Source organism: Phoenix dactylifera, unplaced genomic scaffold (assembly GCF_009389715.1).
Source record: "Phoenix dactylifera cultivar Barhee BC4 unplaced genomic scaffold, palm_55x_up_171113_PBpolish2nd_filt_p 000403F, whole genome shotgun sequence".
NCBI classification, from domain to species: domain Eukaryota; kingdom Viridiplantae; phylum Streptophyta; class Magnoliopsida; order Arecales; family Arecaceae; genus Phoenix; species Phoenix dactylifera.
Genome location: NW_024067845.1, coordinates 357,241 through 375,309, shown reverse-complemented (window position 1 = coordinate 375,309; position 18,069 = coordinate 357,241). Strand labels below are relative to the sequence as shown.

General features: G+C 41.8%; 1 pseudogene; it reads left to right on the top strand.

Moving 5' to 3' along the window:
* Positions 1-2,041: 2,041 nt before the first annotated feature.
* On the top strand, positions 2,042-2,139 carry LOC113461619 (annotated as a pseudogene).
* The last annotated feature ends 15,930 nt before the right edge of the window (positions 2,140-18,069 follow it).

Sequence of the window (18,069 nt, the reverse complement as noted above, 5' to 3'; positions counted from 1 at the left end):
TAATCCCCTTTAAGTCTGCAATCGACCATCCAAGTGCTTCTTTATGACTCTTTAGGACCGTAAGTAAATTCCCTTCTTGATCATTATCGAGCTCAGTCGAGATAATTATGGGAAAAGTGTTATCGGGTCCAAGAAAGGCATACTTGAGTTCCCTTGGTAAGGGTTTCAGCTCAAGTATGGGTGCTTGTTTCCGAGATTGTACAAATTTTGTCCCTTGTGAGGGCAACTGCTCGAATTCCTCTATTCTCGGTCTCCACCTATTGACCATCATGACATCCGAATTATCTAAAATAGGTGGAACCACATCATCAGCAGTACCTTCGGAACACCAATCTATTAAACCATTGTCGGCCGATTCAGTAAATGTTTCTTTTAACAGATATTCTTCCGCAATGGTTTCAACCCATTCAACCTCTTTACTTTCTTCATGATCACTGGGTTGTTTGCCTATACTAAAGACGTTCAGTTCCAATGTCATATTGCCAAAAGAAAGCTTCATGACACCATTCCTACAATTGATCAATGCATTAGAAGTTGCAAGGAATGGACGTCCTAAGATGACCGGAATCTGAGATGGTGAATTCGAAGCCGGATGTGTGTCCAGTACAATAAAGTCAATAGAAAAATAGAACTTGTCTACTTGGACTAACACATCTTCGATAATTCCTCTAGGGACCTTCACTGACCTGTCAGCTAATTGTAAGGTGACAGTTGTTGGCTTCAAGTCACCCAAACCGAGTTGCTCATATACCGTATATGGCAACAAGTTCACACTCGCTCCTAAATCTAGCAATGCTTGCTCAATCCTAAAATTGCCAATGATGCACGAGATAGTTGGGCAACCTGGATTCTTATATTTAGGAAGAATGTTATGCTGTAAAATCGCACTCACATTTTCAGCCAAAAATGCCTTCTTCTTGACATTTAATCGACGCTTGATAGTGCACAAATCTTTCAAAAATTTTGCATAGGAAGGCACTTGTTTGATTGCATCAAGAAGAGGTACATTGATTTTTACTTGCTTAAAAAGCTCAAGAATTTCAGAGTTTGGTTCAAGCTTTTGCAAGGGCTTTAATCTTTATGGAAATGGTGCAGGAAAAGGACATTTGATTTTTTCAGTAGATGTTGGTGCTTCAGTTTCTTCGTTATCCTTTTCTTTTGTCTTTAAAGGGTCAGAATCAGGTATGGCTTGAGTTTGTTCTGGGACTGGTCGGTCAATAATTTTTCCACTTCGCAAAGTTATTATACTCTTCGCTTGTTCTTTATGCGAAGTTGAAGATGATGCATTGCTACCGACATAGACTTGAGGATTTGGTTGTAGTTGAGCTGGTAGCTTACCCTTCTCTTGAGCACTTAAAGCAGTGGTCAGCGTTGTCAGTTGATTTCTTATTTCATCATTGATTTTAGCTTGACCTTGCATGAAAGATTGCAAAGTTTCTTCGAGACTGGGTTTTTGAGGGGGTGCGTGTGCATAATGAGGTTGCGGAGGTGGAGGAGTTGGGTTATATACTTGTTGAGGTTGGTCATTCCTCCACTTGAAATTTGGATGGTTCTTCCATCCAGGGTTGTAGGTACCCGAAAAAGGATTATTAAAAGATTTTTGATATGTATTCATAACATTGGCCTGATCGTGCAAGACTTCCTTGAATGCGGATATTGTGGGGCAATCAGTGGTGGGATGACCAGGCATCTCACAAATCCTACAACACTCGCTGTTATGTTCTAAGGTCTTGACGGGTTCAATCCTTCTAAGTTCAATTTCCTCTACCTTTCTAGTAAGGGCTGCCATTTTAGCCTGAATATCATCCTGAGTACTAAGGTTGTAAAGGCCCCCGTGTCCAATGCTAGTAGGCTTAGGCAAAGGTTTATTCACTCTATCCCCTGCATCCCATAATTGTGCAGTCTCTGCGAGAGAGTCTAAATAGTCCCATGCCTCATCGGGTTGCTTTTCCAAAATAGACCATTGCACATAGTCTCTATAAATTGTTTTAACTGTCGAGACAACCCTTCGTAAAAGAAACTAATGGTTCTCCATGTTTCAAACCCGTGATGAGGACAAGAGAGAAGCAAATCTTTAAATCTCTCCCAGCATTCATAAAATGTTTCATGGTCTTTTTGTTGGAAATTACTAATGTGCCTTTTCAAAAAGTTAGTCCTTTGTGTGGGAAAGAATTTTTTTAAGAATTCTCTTTGCATATCATGCCATGTTCCTAGCGATCTAGGTCTCAAGGAGTTCAGCCATGTTTTGGCTCCTTTAAGGAAAAAGAAAACAAGGTCAATTTAAGGACGTCTTCCGATACGTTTGGCACTCTAAATGTGATTCTAATTTTTTCAAAATTCTTAAGGTGAAGATAAGGGTTCTCGGATTCTATCCCATGATATTTGGGCAGCAACTGAATTACTCCTGGTTTGATTTCAAAGTGTCCTACATTTTCAGGAATAATCATGCATGAAGGTTGACTAGTCCTAGTAGGGTGTAAGTATTGTCGAAGTGTCATAACTGGGGGTCTACCTTCATTACCATGGTGACTTCCTACATCATCATCAGCCATCTCACCAGATCTGAGATTTTGCGAAAGAGTTTCAATAGTATGATCTAAGAAATTGTCAAAAGTTTTTCGATTCAAACGCCCAATGTTGTCCCTATTCCAACCTAGCATACAAAATTTAATTTTTATTAATTTTTTTTATTTTTCAAATGATCACCCTTGATCTTTTTTTAAAGTTTTTATCAATTTTCAATTAGCAACAAGCGTTAATGAGATATAATAACAATAAAATTCTGATTCTAAAAAAAAATTTAAACACAGAAAATTCAAAACACACAGCAGCAAGGTTTTATATTAATTCTCAGAATGTCAATCAGACCGTTCAGATGAAAGCAACACAGGTCCTGCACCAGACGACCAACTTTGAGTCCAATCAGACGGTTAATTACTCGGATATCAGAGTTTGATGCAGACTATGCAGGAAATAAAAACAGTAGAAAAGAATTTTTTTTCAGTTTTAGTTTTACTATAATGTACAATCTAACTAATAAGGTACTAATTAAATCTAAAATTATACTAATAACTAAGCCGTTCCCCGACAACGGCGCCAAAAACTTGACTCCCAATTATAGGAGAATCGCACAAGTAGTAAATTCTCGAAAGTCCGAGGTCGAATCCTCAGGAAACGAAATATTTATAAGATTATTTAGTATAATTTTAGATTAATTAATTCAATAAATTCGTGGATTAAGATGATATTTTAATTTTCAGAAATTAAAAGCAGAGAACAATATATCAATAAACAAAGTTCGATGAAATAAAGATGGTAGGGATCTGGAATTTCCCTTGATGATATTGCATCCAAGAAATAAACTCTATGGTTCTTGATTAAAGATTAACTGTAAGATAGATCTAATCGTGGTATATGTTTCATGAACATATGAACTCAATTTCTAAGTATTCATCGTGCTTTTTACGTCTACGACGAATCAAATACTAAAGCAATCCATATATCAATAATCATAATCCATTAAAGAGCTATCTACGAAATAACTATGCATGGATCAAGAACATATCAATAAATATAAGTCATTCAAAGCAAAAGTTTAGAGTTTACTTCAAAGAGTAATACATCAAAGGTTCCTCCATCACCCTCCCTAAGAAATCAGCCACTCATTTCACACATTAATCCCCCTTTCATTTTCCCTTTTTTTTTCTCTTTTTCTTTTTCGGAAACAGGGCCTCCCCTGTTTCCTTTTCTTTTCTTTTTTTTCTTCTCAAATGACGGGGGGGGCTCCTCTGTTTTTTTTTCGAATAGGAAAGATCCCCCAGCCCTAACCGAGAGAGCCTCATATAGTTCACAAACTCTAGGGCTAGCGATGTTCCCTGATCTCTCGCGGTGGAGATCAACGGGTGGATGCTGATGCCGAAGGATGAAGACTCTTGGATGGCTGAGATGAAAATAACACGCAGACGAGAGTTGATCGCCGATGCTGAAATCACGAGATGCCGGAATCACGCGTGATTGCTGATGTGGCTGGAACGTGGAAGGGGCGGATGGATGCGAGGAGGAACGGATGCTGGCTCACGGACGCTGCAAGGATCTGACGCTGAGACGCGCTGTAGGTAGACGTTGATTGCGGGATGCTGAGGATCATAAATTTTTTGAAATTGGAAAGAAACCGGCGCGGGACCTGAGACATGGTGGATAGCTCGCGGAAGAGGCTCCATGGATGATGGATAGCTCGGCTTGTGCACTGGAGCTGAGGTGCGCTATGAACTGGGACGCGTGGATGGATGAACTCGGAAGTGAAAGAAGCGGACGCGGTGGAGGATGCTTCGCGGACGCAAACAGATGGGGATGCTCTCGAATGGAAGGAAGATTGGAACCAACAGCTGCTAAATCAATGGGAGAAAAGCTCGGAAGCTAATCCACATGCGGAAGGCGCTCGATCTGATCCGCGGATGTGGGAGGAAGCTGCAACTCGGATGCTCTGTTTTGGGAATAAATAGAGGAAGAGGCGGACACGGCTGGGAGAGCTGGAAAGAAGTTTTTTTTTTTAGATGAATTTACATAAAATAATGATAAAAATTATAATAAGTGCTAAGAATAAAATATTTAATCATGCAAATGTTAACACCTATTATTTATCATTATTTTGCTAGCATTAGGCTAAGTTAATTGGTACTTAGATCGCACTTTTGTACTCTCATCAGGGAGTTTCAGAGACACTTTGGAGAAATTCCAGAGGGTAACTTTATTAATTGGCACATTCTAAAATTTAAAACTCTGACTTGGAGGGGCTAAGGTCCCGTCCGGGGGTTATAGCTTACATCTCGAGTCGTCAGACCCGGACTAACGGGGGCGCAGCCTCGCCGCTGCCCCCCAAAGTCAAAAAAGGCTGCTAGCGTGTAGGATGTGGAGGGGCAATATTGATAGTGCCCGCACCAGGGCAATTGTCATCGGGCCCTTTGAGCGGCTCCAAGCTTTGTCCATCGAGCTCCATTCTGTCAGCTTGGTCACGGACAAACTGACTCAGTAGGCCTTGGCAGACAATCGCTTCAATCTTATCATGGAGTTGGTAATAGTCCTCCGTGTCATGACCGTGGTCTTTGTAGAAGCGGCAATACCTGTTTAGGCGCTTCCGCGACCCTGATGGTCGCATTTTTGATGGAGGTCGGAGGTAATCACGACCCTTAATTTTCATAAGGATCTCTGTCCAGGAGGACGTGAGGGGAGTATACTCTGCAAAGCTGAGGGAGGCGTACTTACCAGACCTCTGGGGGGATCTGCTCCTCGATCGGTGGCGCCCCTTGTAGCTCTCCGCAACTTAACCACGGAGCACCTGGACTTGTCGCCCCACTTCCTCGACTTTTCTATCGAGCTCGGCGAAAGATGAGGCTCCTACCGGCTGAAGGCTTTGAACAGCCGCTATAAGAGCTTGGACTTGCTGAGCGAGCAGGTAAAAATGCTCTAGCTGGACCTGAGGGATCTGGTCCGTTGGTGCGGATGTTGCAAGGCGTGGACTTTGAATGGAGTGGCCGGGCACTGTCGCCAGGCCACTCGATGCGTTCGGAGCTCCGTGGCTCCTTAACCTCATGGTCATGACTTAGGCCCTTCCTCTAGCGCTAGAAATGTTATGGTTCAAATCTGGCCCGAGGGTGACCACGCCGGAGGAGTTGGAGGAGCTTCTGGAGTGCGGAGGAAGACAGGAAGAGCCACCTCCAGCGACTGACGATATACCTACACAAAGCCTCACCAGTGTATTCAGTGAGGGCCCTCCGATGTGTTAGAAGTATGCCCTAGAAGCCAATTTGGCTGACGCATTATTTTATTCTGGGACAAAAATTTGTACTTGACCTAATTATGAATTTATTAAGTTGGGCATTCTTTTCATTCATGTTCTTATGTGTCCATGAATCGTCCAAGAAATTAATAAGATAATGACGCATATTCTCAAGAGTTGAGAATTTGAGGCATGTGTCATTGGTGATTAATTTCTGAATTGCTCTTGATCGATGGATCATCACGAGGACGGTGATCGATCCGCTGAGATTAGTGCACAGATCGCTTTCTTTGATGGACGAGTCTTGAGTCCACAGTGTGGCGACACTGGAGCAATTGTGCAAGTGCTTGTTAGAGAACAAGGGTACTGAGCGTGACCATAACAAGTAGTCACTTGGATGTCTATCTACTCGTCAGTGACTTACTTGATGCTGCAGTTGTATGACTGGTCCTTTGACCTGCGATGCCTCGACTATTCACAGTGAGGTTGCTGTAGTTTGACGAGCACATAAACATGAGCCCTAGCCAATTGGGTTCTTGTGGTGCAGATTGGCTGCAGTAGGTTCATTGTAGGAGTAAGGGTGCATCTAGATGGAATCTATCAACCTTGATAGATTAGGAGAGATCCTATGTGATTTATGAGACTGAGTTCGTAAATCCTCGGCCGGGGTAGTATGTACAGTAGAAAAGGAGTTTTCCACTTACGAACTTAAGTCGAATAAATCTTGACATATGACAGACGATGGGGTTTGACGAGTTATCCAAGACCTCCGTCCTGTAGGGATCCACGATAGAAGGACTGTATCATATGATAACTGCACCTAGAGGTTCATCATTCCATTCTGCTGGGTTGCCACTACATGCTGCTAGGTGTTACTGGTGGATTGTGAGACTCAGAGGCATTCACTTGATGATCAGTGAACCCAAATGAGAAGAGTTGAAATTGTTCCAACCCATATGAAGGAGTTTCAATGATATTGTGTAGGGATCACAATATATCTCACTACCAGACAGAATATAACCTATGGGGTCACACACAATAGAGGTATTGACCGATCCGATGGTTGAGTTGTGATTTGGAATCACAATAGTTCATGATTATCAATTTGATTGATAATTAATTAACCCACTAAGAGTTAGTGAGTTGAAGGAGTAATTGCAATTGGATTGCAATTCAATTGAATCAATTGGACTTAATTAATTGGGCTTGATCTTATTAAATAAGAGTCATACTTGGAGTAGGACTCCAAGAGTCCTAATTAGATTAGGACTTCAAATTTAATTAAAGTCCTACTTGGAGTAGGATACCTAGAGTCCTAATTGGATTAGGACTAAAATTAAATAAATCCTAATTGGATTAGGATTCCTAAAGTCCTAATTAATTTTGATCTAATAAATTAAGATGACTCCTAATTGGATTAGGATTGAAGAGTTTAATTGAGTCAAGATTCAATTGGGTCATAATTGGATTAGGACTCATATGGATAAGTCCTAATTGATTCATAAATTGATTGAGATCTAATTAGATTAGACCTCAATTGTGAGGGGATTAAAAGGGGCTGAAAGTGGGGCCCACGCGCCTCATGAGATGAGGCTTGGGCGTGGGACATGAGAGGATTAGAGGGAGGGGCGTACGCCCCTCCTCTTGCCAAAAAGATAGACGTGAGCTCCTAATTTGTAGGAGCTCACGCCTAGGGTTCAAACAAAAAAAAAAAAAAGGGAGCATGATACGGCAGCCCCCCTCTCCCATGATGGTTTCAGCCGCACACAAACAAAAAAAAAAAGAAAGAAGAAAGGGGGAAATAAAAGGGGCGGCCCACAAGATGGATTTTTTGTGCCGTGAGAGTTCCTCCCCTCTCTCCTTTTCTTTTGTGCCGTGAGAGTGCCTCCTCCCCTCTTGGTTTTTGTGCCATGGGCAAGCCTCCTTCCTATTGGGGTTTCAGCCATGAGCATCAAAGAAAAATAGGGTGGTGTATGGCTTTCTCTCTTCACCCTTCTTCCATCCACAAGAATAAAAGAAAAGGAGGCAGCAAGATGGGATCTTCTTCCTCCCTTTCAAGTCCTTCTTCTTCCTCTTGAGATCTATCAAAGAGTTGATAAATCAAGAGAGGATTTCAGCCATCAAAACATATCTCTGCAAGGGAGCTAGCACCCCGGGAAGATTAGAGAGTTTGGATTGGTTCTCTGCCTCGTGTGGATACCCGTAGAGGCCGGACGCGTGTGCGGCTTCAAGTGAACCTTTCAACAAATACCACGATCATCAGATTGCGGTGAATATCTACCCGCACAAGGTAAAGATCTGATCTTCCTAATATTATGTAAAAATATTTAATCCTAATCTATCTACGAACGATGGTTTTTAAAATACGTTCATGCGTGATGAACGGGATCTCGCGCATGTCTTCCGCTGCGCGCAGAATTTTTCTGAAATTTTCTGCGGCGTGCGAGGGATTCCAACAGTGGTATCAGAGCCATGGTTGCGTAGATTAAGATTACGATTACATGATTAAGGCATAATAGATCTGAAAATTTAAAGATTATGCTTGCTGAATTTTTCTGCATGCAGAATTTTCAGCTTGCTGATTTTTCTGCATGCTGATTTTCTATGCGATTAGATTAATGATTCTATTGATTTATTAATGAGATTAAAAATATTTAGAACCATATCTTGCATGATCAGCAACTCATAAGATGACAGAATCTGTTAAATATTCAGATCTGTAAATTTTATTTAATGCATGAGATGCGTATGGTGATGATCATGGATGGACCCTTTAATTGTGTTGAAATGTTCTGCAATGTCTGAGATGTTCTGTGATGTTATGTGATGGCATGTAAATCAGATTTTCAGATGCCTGCGTGCATCTTATATTAATGTATTAGAGACCTGCGTGTCTCATGAAAAAGGGTTGTAACTATTATTTAATTTTATTTATTTTTAAAGTTATCTGGGATGTAATCTGTGATGTATTTGCATGTCAATGGTTGATCGGTGCATGCCTCTACAAGCACGATATGCGCGGATCAAGATCAAGGGTTGATTGGAGATGGATCAAGGAGTTGATCACAATTGGACCAAGGGTGCTCAAGATCGAGTCAAGAGTTGAAGACGATCTAACCAATTGACGTGCATGTGCTTGTACTATGACCCCATCCTGGATCCATGATCATCACCAGTTTAATTTTTGTTATTATGCCTGGATGTTTATGTTTATGCATAGTGGGTAGATAATTATTTGCATGAGATGTAGATAATTAAATGAAAGAGACCTAAATTAAATCTCCTCGAAAAATATTAAGTCCATAGGTCTTTCACCGTAGTAGAGCTGCTAAGGTCTTTCGGCGTTGATTTGTCTCGGCTGGATACAGTGGGCAAGTTGCATCGGAGGACTGGACCTCTCTATTAGGCATGAGATGTTGTAGGGGTAAAGATGGGGTTGGGCCCAATAACTGTTAAGTGAGGGACCCAATGACAGCTTTGCTTCTGCGGTTATACGGTGGGTCCGACTTAACTAAGGAATGGGGCCAATAACTGTTAGGTGAGGTCTTCATTACTTAGAGACCGGATAGCGCTACAACTTGCTTGAGAAGCATTGTACAAGAGTTGTACACTCATCGTTTATTTGTCACCAATAACTGTTAGGTGAGGTGGTATGTAAATTGGTGGGACCGTAGCACCCCACTTGAAACCTAGAGTCGCAAGGTTTCCGTTTCTCTACTAGAGGAGGGTGAGAGATTCGAGGAAATAGTGGGAGGTGTATTTGTTTTATAAAAAAAAGGCCCTAAAATAAATAGAGTTCAAGTACAAAATTCTAACTAGAATCTTTACTCTCTGAGGATTATAAAGTCAGCTTCTAGACTCTTAACTCATATCCTATAGAACAACCGTTTGACCAAACCCAATTATAAAGACTGGCTCAGCAAATTTTTAAAATAGTTTTGAATTGTGAGAAATTCGGGTATGTGCTAGACCATGGAATCCCCGTGTTACCAATCCGTCCGATCACTGATCAGCGTAAGACGCATGCTAAGTGGACGAACAATGACAATAAAGTTAGGTGCTGCACAAAGGCATCCATGTCCAATGAATTTTAATGCCAACATGAGAACATGAAGACCGCCAGAGACATATTATATCACCTACAAGAGTTGTATGGTGATCAGAGTCGTGCAGCATGGTTTGAAATGTCCAAAAGGCTCTTCAAGGCCAAGATGCGTGATGGGCAGTCTGTCCATGATCATGGTTTGACCATGATAAAGAACTTAGAGGAGCTTGAGAAGCTCGGCATGACCATGCACAAGGAATTGCAAACGGATTTGATCCCGCAATCCCTTCTAGCTTCATATGAACAGTTTATAGTAAATTACCATATGAACAAGATTGTATGCACCAAAATAGAATTGTTAAATAAAATTGGTAACTACCTTAGGGACCTTGAAGAGTTCAAGGGGCATCGTTCTCACTATCGAGTTGGTTTCTACTTCCAAGAGAGAGTCTACTTGGAAGAAGAAGAAACCTGTGAAAAGGCAGAAGATCGAGAAAAGGCCAAGTAAGGAAGTTCCAAGAAAAAGGCCGATTGCAAGGAAAGTGTTTCCATTGCATCATAAGACGGCCATTGGAAGAGGAACTGTCCTACATACATGGAAAGCATAAAGAGTAAGAAGGGTGACAGACCTTCAGAAGGTATGCCTGATATGCTCATTATTAAAAGGATACTTAGGGACTGTTACCTGTTGCAAGCAGAAATTTGATTTCTGTATCTTGTTTAGCACAGAAAAATTTTTATAAGACTATTGTTCAATTTGTTTGAGAAATAAATTGGATGCATATGGTTTTATGATTGACCGTCTCTATCACTTACATTTGGATGTACCTGTGAATGTATCTGAGCAAACAGTGAGTACCATAGGATCCAAAAGGATCTAGAGATGAGATAAATCTAAAGTATTTGTGGCACCTCAGGCTTGGTCATATAGGAGAAGACAGAATAAACAAATTGAAGAAATATGGGCTTCTGAGCTCATTGACTTTCGAGTCATATCCGATTTGTGAATTCTGCCTTCAAGAAAAGATGACCAAATTATCCTTTTTAGGACATGGGAGAGGTCCACTGCGATACTTACCCTAGTACACACTTATGTGTGTGGCCCATTCGATGTGCAGGCTAGGGGTTGTAATTTTTTACTTCATTTACCGATGATTACTCACGGTATGGATATGTGTATGAGACACAAATCTGAAATTTTTTGAAAGATTCAAAGAGTTCAGATATGAAGTAGAAAAACAAACAGAAAAACTCATTAAGGTTCTTCGATCAGATCGAGGAGGTGAATACCTTAGTGGAGAGTTCCGTGATTATCTCAAGGAGAATGGTATAGTTTCATAATGGATCCCTCCTGGTACACCTCAGCTTAACGGAGTGTCAGAGAGGAGGAATCAGATCCTATTGGATATTGCCAGGTCCATGATGAGCTTCACTGATCAACCCTTTTTTCTTTAGAAAGATGCCCTACTTTCAGCAATTTACTTATTGAATAATGTTTCCTCTAAGTTTGTTCCTACCACACCGTATGAGATATGATATGGTAAGAAGCCGAGTCTTGGTCATCTCAAGATTTGGGGATGTCCGGCCCACGTCAAGCGACAACAGGCGGACAAGTTAGAGGATAGGACAATTAATGCTCGTTTTATTGGATATCCTAAAAGAGTCATTAGGATACGATTTGTTACGTCCCAAAGGAACACAAAGTGTTTGTGAGCCGACATGCTATCTTTATGGAAATAGTTTATCCTTGATAGAGGCAGTGGGAGGAAAAATAAGCTCTAAGAGAAAGTCTCTGAAGAGCAATGAGCCATTGTTCCTATAGAACCTATTCATATTGAGCCAGTACATGTTGTACCTCCTCCACCTCGTAGATTTAGTAGGATCTTCCATCCTCCTGAAAGGTACTTAGGTATACTTACAGAGGATGTAGAGGAAGTGTTCCTCATGGGAGATAGGGATCAAGGTAAGGATCCCAATACCTACAAGAGGCGATGTTAGACATCGATTACGAGCAATGGCTGGAAGCAATGAAGTCAGAGATGGACTCCATGCATTCCAATCAAGTCTGAATCTTAGTAGATCCACCAGAAGGTATAGTACCTATTGGATGTAAATGGATCTATAAGAGAAAATTAAGTTCGGATGGCTAGGTAGAGACCTATAAGGCAAGCCTAGTGGCGAAAGGTTATAGTCAGTGCGAGGGCACTGATTATCAGGATACTTTTTCACCTGTAGCCATGCTGAAGTCCATTCGAATATTGCTTGTTATTGCAGCATAATATGATTATGAGATACTGTGATGGTGATCACAAGGTTTGCAAACTGCAAAGGTCCATCCATGGATAAAAGTAAGTATCTCGGAGTTGGAACACTCGTTTCAATGATGTAATCAAATCGTTTGATTTCATCAAGAATGAGGAGGAACCATGTGTTTATAAAAAAGTTAGTGGGAGGGCCATTGCATTCTTCGTATTGTACGTGGATGATATCCTTCAAATTGGGAATGATATTCCCATACTAACTTAGGTCAAGGTTTGGTTGTGTAAGGAATTCTCCATGATAGACCTTGGGAAAGCATCCTATATTTTGAGAATTAAGGTCTATAGAGATAGATCTAAGAGGATGCTTGTCCTATCACAAAATATGCACGTAGAGGGAGTGCTGAAGAGGTTTGGCATGAAAAATCTCTAAAAGGTGATTATTACGCCTTAGGCATGGGATAAATCTCTCCAAGAAGATGTGCCCCAACACATCTGAAGAGATTCAGCAGATGAGCAAGATCCCTTATGCTTCAGCTATAGGGAGCCTCATGTATACCATGCTATGTACGTGACTTGATATAGTACATGCTGTGAGTGTCACAAGCATATATCGGTCAAATCCAGGCAAGAAGCGCTAGAACAGTCTTAAGTACTTGAGAAGAACTAAGGACATGTTCTTGGTCTTTAGGAGAAGATCAGAGTTGAAGGTAGAAGGATGCACACATATTGATGATAGAAAGTCTACATCAGAATATGTGCAATAGTGGTTCAGTAAATTGGAAGAGTTTCAAACAACCGATTATTGTAGATTCTACCTTAGAAGCTGAATGTTAAGCCGTATCTAAGGGTGCAGTAGAAACCTTCTAGTTTGAGAAGTTCATTGCTGAGTTAGGTGTAATGTCATCAGATGCCATAACACTCTACTACGATAACAAAAGCACCATAGCACTAGCTAAAGAGACAAGGTCTCACCAGAAGCCGAAGCACATAGAGCGGCGGTTTAACCAAATAAGCGACTACCCAGAAAAGAAATAAGTAGAGGATCAGAGAGTAGACTCCACAGGAAATGTGGTGGACCCATTCACTAAGCAGATAAGTCAGCAGAAAACTGAAGCACATCTTGAGAAGATGGGGCTTAGGTTTATGGCTGATTGGCTTTAGTGCAAGTGGGAGATTGTTAGAAGTATGCCCTAGAAGCCAATTTGGCTGACGCATTATTTTATTCTGGGACATAAATTTGTACTTGACCTAATTATGAATTTATTAAGTTGGGCATTCTTTTCATTCATGTTCTTATGTGTCCATGAATCATCCAAGAAATTAATAAGATAATGACGCATATTCTCAAGAGTTGAGAATTTGAAGCATGTGTCATTGGTGATTAATTTCTGAATTGCTTCTGATCGATGGATCATCACGAGGACGGTGATCGATCCGCTGAGATTAGTGCACAGATCGCTTTCTTTGATGGACGAGTCTTGAGTCCACAGTGTGGCGACACTGGAGCAATTGTGCAAGTGCTTGTTAGAGAACAAGGGTACTGAGCGTGACCATAACAAGTAGTCACTTGGATGTCTATCCACTCGTCAGTGACTTACTTGATGCTGCAGTTGTATGACTGGTCCTTTGACCTGCGATGCCTCGACTATTCACAGTGAGGTTGCTGTAGTTTGACGAGCACATAAACATGAGCCCTAGCCAATTGGGTTCTTGTGGTGCAGATTGGCTGCAGTAGGTTCATTGTAGGAGTAAGGGTGCATCTAGATGGAATCTATCGACCTTGATAGATTAGGAGAGATCCTATGTGATTTATGAGACTGAGTTCGTAAATCCTCGGCCGGGGTAGTATGTACAGTGGAAAAGGAGTTTTCCACTTACGAACTTAAGTCGAATAAATCTTGACATATGACAGACGATGGGGTTTGACGAGTTATCCAAGACCTCCGTCCTGTAGGGATCCACGATAGAAGGACTGTATCATATGATAACTGCACCTAGAGGTTCATCATTCCATTCTGCTGGGTTGCCACTACATGCTGCTAGGTGTTACTGGTGGATTGTGAGACTCAGAGGCATTCACTTGATGATCAGTGAACCCAAATGAGAAGAGTTAGAATTGTTCCAACCCATATGAAGGAGTTTCAATGATATTGTGTAGGGATCACAATATATCTCACTACCAGACAGAATAGAACCTATGGGGTCACACACAATAGAGGTATTGACCGATCCGATGGTTGAGTTGTGATTTGGAATCACAATAGTTCATGATTATCAATTTGATTGATAATTAATTAACCCACTAAGAGTTAGTGAGTTGAAGAAGGAGTAATTGCAATTGGATTGCAATTTAATTGAATCAATTGGACTTAATTAATTGGGCTTGATCTTATTAAATAAGAGTCATACTTGGAGTAGGACTCCAAGAGTCCTAATTAGATTAGGACTTCAAATTTAATTAAAGTCCTACTTGGAGTAGGATACCTAGAGTCCTAATTGGATTAGGACTAAAATTAAATAAATCCTAATTGGATTAGGATTCCTAAAGTCCTAATTAATTTTGATCTAATAAATTAAGATGACTCCTAATTGGATTAGGATTGAAGAGTTTAATTGAGTCAAGATTCAATTGGGTCATAATTGGATTAGGACTCATATGGATAAGTCCTAATTGATTCATAAATTGATTGAGATCTAATTAGATTAGACCTCAATTGTGAGGGGATTAAAAGGGGCTGAAAGTGGGGCCCACGCGCCTAATGAGATGAGGCTTGGGCGTGGGACATGAGAGGATTAGAGGGAGGGGCGTACGCCCCTCCTCTTGCCAAAAAGATAGACGTGAGCTCCAAATTTGTAGGAGCTCACGCCTAGGGTTCAAACAAAAACAAAAAAAAAGGGAGCATGTGGCCCCCTCTTCTCATCTAAGAAATAGGATACGGCAGCCCCCCTCTCCCATGATGGTTTCAGCCGCACACAAACAAAAAAAAAAAGAAAGAAGAAAAGGGGAAATAAAAGGGGCGGCCCACAAGATGGATTTTTTGTGCCGTGAGAGCTCCTCCCCTCTCTCCTTTTCTTTTGTGCCGTGAGAGTGCCTCCTCCCCTCTTGGTTTTTGTGCCATGGGCAAGCCTCCTTCCTATTGGGGTTTCAGCCATGAGCATCAAAGAAAAATAGGGTGGTGTATGGCTTTCTCTCTTCACCCTTCTTCCATCCACAAGAATAAAAGAAAAGGAGGCAGCAAGATGGGATCTTCTTCCTCCCTTTCAAGTCCTTCTTCTTCCTCTTGAGATCTATCAAAGAGTTGATAAATCAAGAGAGGATTTCAGCCATCAAAACATATCTCTGCAAGGGAGCTAGCACCCCGGGGAGATTAGAGAGTTTGGATTGGTTCTCTGCCTCGTGTGGATACCCGTAGAGGCCGGACGCGTGTGCGGCTTCAAGTGAACCTTTCAACAAATACCACAATCATCAGATTGCGGTGAATATCTACCCGCACAAGGTAAAGATCTGATCTTCCTAATATTATGTAAAAGTATTTAATCCTAATCTATCTACGAACGATGGTTTTTAAAATACGTTCATGCGTGATGAACGGGATCTCGCGCATGTCTTCCGCTGCGCGCAGAATTTTTCTGAAATTTTCTGCGGCGTGCGAGGGATTCCAACACGATGCTCAAGTTAAAGTGGAACTTTTCAGATCCAGTCCAAAAGTCTCTTGGGCATCCTGATAGGAGCGCTTAGGTGGCGAAGGAATGGCCCGTTCCTATCATGAATGGGAGTGGCGCGCAGCCTGAGCTGGCTCCTGGCGCGCGGTAGAGTCCGTCCTTGGGAACGGTGAGACTTTGACAGCCGTAGCAGGGTATGGTCCGTTCTCATCATGAGTAGGAGTGGCGCGCAGCTTGAGTTTACTTGTGGCACGCAGTGGAGTCTATTCTCGGGAACGATGAGATGTTGCCCCCGGCCGTCGTGGGTCGGTAAGCGAAGCATGGCATGGCAGCGTCGCAATACACGGCCACGTAGGAGGGTGAGGGCACACTCATGGGTGCAGTGGTTGGTGAGGCCAAGCTTGTCGAGGTCGCATCAGGCATTCGGCGAGGTCGGCTAGGCATGGTGCGGGCACCAGAATCCGAAAAAAGACTCCAATCAATTAACTCAAGGTCACTGTGGCTAACTTAAATTTGATCGAGTCCTCTAAATAAAATCATTGAGTCAGAAAGCAAGCCAACTCAGGTTTCTACCACCACCTTTGCACACCCTTGGAGCACCACCTCAGCATCCACATCAACATCAGCTAGCCACCTCACCACCACTCCAACCAATGGAAGCACGCCAACCAGGATGAAGTCAAGCATAAGGAGCCGACCACATCATGCCATCTCATCAAAGGAACCAATGCAACGTCATGCCACCTCATTAGAAGAACCAATCCCTATGCAACATGCTATGTGCCACCTATTGGGATGCCACCTCAACATCACATCAGCAATCATCTCAACCAAGAGGATAATGCCAAATGGAAGAATCAAAATCAAAAGAACCAATCACCATGCCACCTCATACAAGTTGACACGTCACCCAAATTCAAAGTCCAAGAGGTCGGCCACAATTCAAATGCAAAAAAATTTCAAATGAGAGCCAACAACTCTTCAAACCTTCCCCTTAAAGCCGGCCAACTTTCCTTCCTTTTCTCTAGCAATCAAGCCTTCAAATGTGGGGCGCCATTCATTATGTGTTTAAATTTCAAATCATGAGGAAAGTCTATAAATATCTCCTCATGATATCTTGTAATGGCAGTTGATGAATGAATAATAAAAAAAGAGCTTCTTTCTTCCTTAGCAATCTTGCTTTGTCACCTTGAGAGAAGGTTGGGCGTGAGGCCCTTGTTCCAAGTTAGGCGTGAGGCCCTAAAGCCACTTCCACATCCACCGCAGCCCTATCTCCTCTCGCCTCCCTTTTCTTTTGTGATTCCATTCCTCTCTCACGCCAAACCTCTAATCCTTGTTTCTTTGCAGATCCTTAAAGTACTCCATGTCATTGGGTCTATTATCCTTCCAAACCAATAGCAAGGGGGCCCTGTTGCAACGGAAGATGAAGCTTGGTTATCCAATCATCAACCTTCGAGAGTGAGATCAAGGATCCTCCTTCGGAAGAATTCCAGAAGTTCAATATTTGGTAAGCCTCAATTCTAGGTCTGATTTATTGAAGAAAGCGTCCTAATCTAGTGGTTTCTCAACCACAACGGTCCATTACTCTAAGTTCTAAATGAATTAGTATATGCGGGTAACTAGTCCTGAAATTACTATGCTCATGATAATGCTTTCTTAGCTCATATGTGACTGAATTTCCTGTTGCAATTAGGCTAGTTAATCAACATAACTTACTGATAACCCTTATGTTTAAATCCCTCGCATTCATCCTGCATCAAGACGGGCGCTAAAGCCAGCCTAGCATCCCGGGTTCGGAGGTGTGCTCGGTGGAGTGCCCCGAACGCGAGGGTCGGGGTGCATTACTGGAGAGGATGCCCGAGCTTGGTCGGGCGAGTCGGCGAATAAGGAGGGCACCCCGAGCTTGGTCGGGGCGCGTCGACGAATATTCGAGGTTGAAGGAGCTTTCGGTGGAGTCCGAGGTCGGGTTGGTTTTGGGCCAAGCCGAGGACACGTCCGGTTGGCGTTGGTGTCTGTTGGGCCGAAATTTGGTGGCCCTTTTGATGTGGGCTGGACGATCCATTTTGCCCCCCATCAATAGTCAAAGATAATATCATATTATTAAATTCATACTATATATAGATAAACATATATATATATACACACACATACATACATATATATACATACATACATACATATATATGTATATATATTATATATATGTATGTAATTACATATGTATGTGTATATATGTAGATATACATATACATACACATACATATATGTATATGTATGTATGTATATGTACATGTACATGTATATGTATATGTATAAAGTGGGGG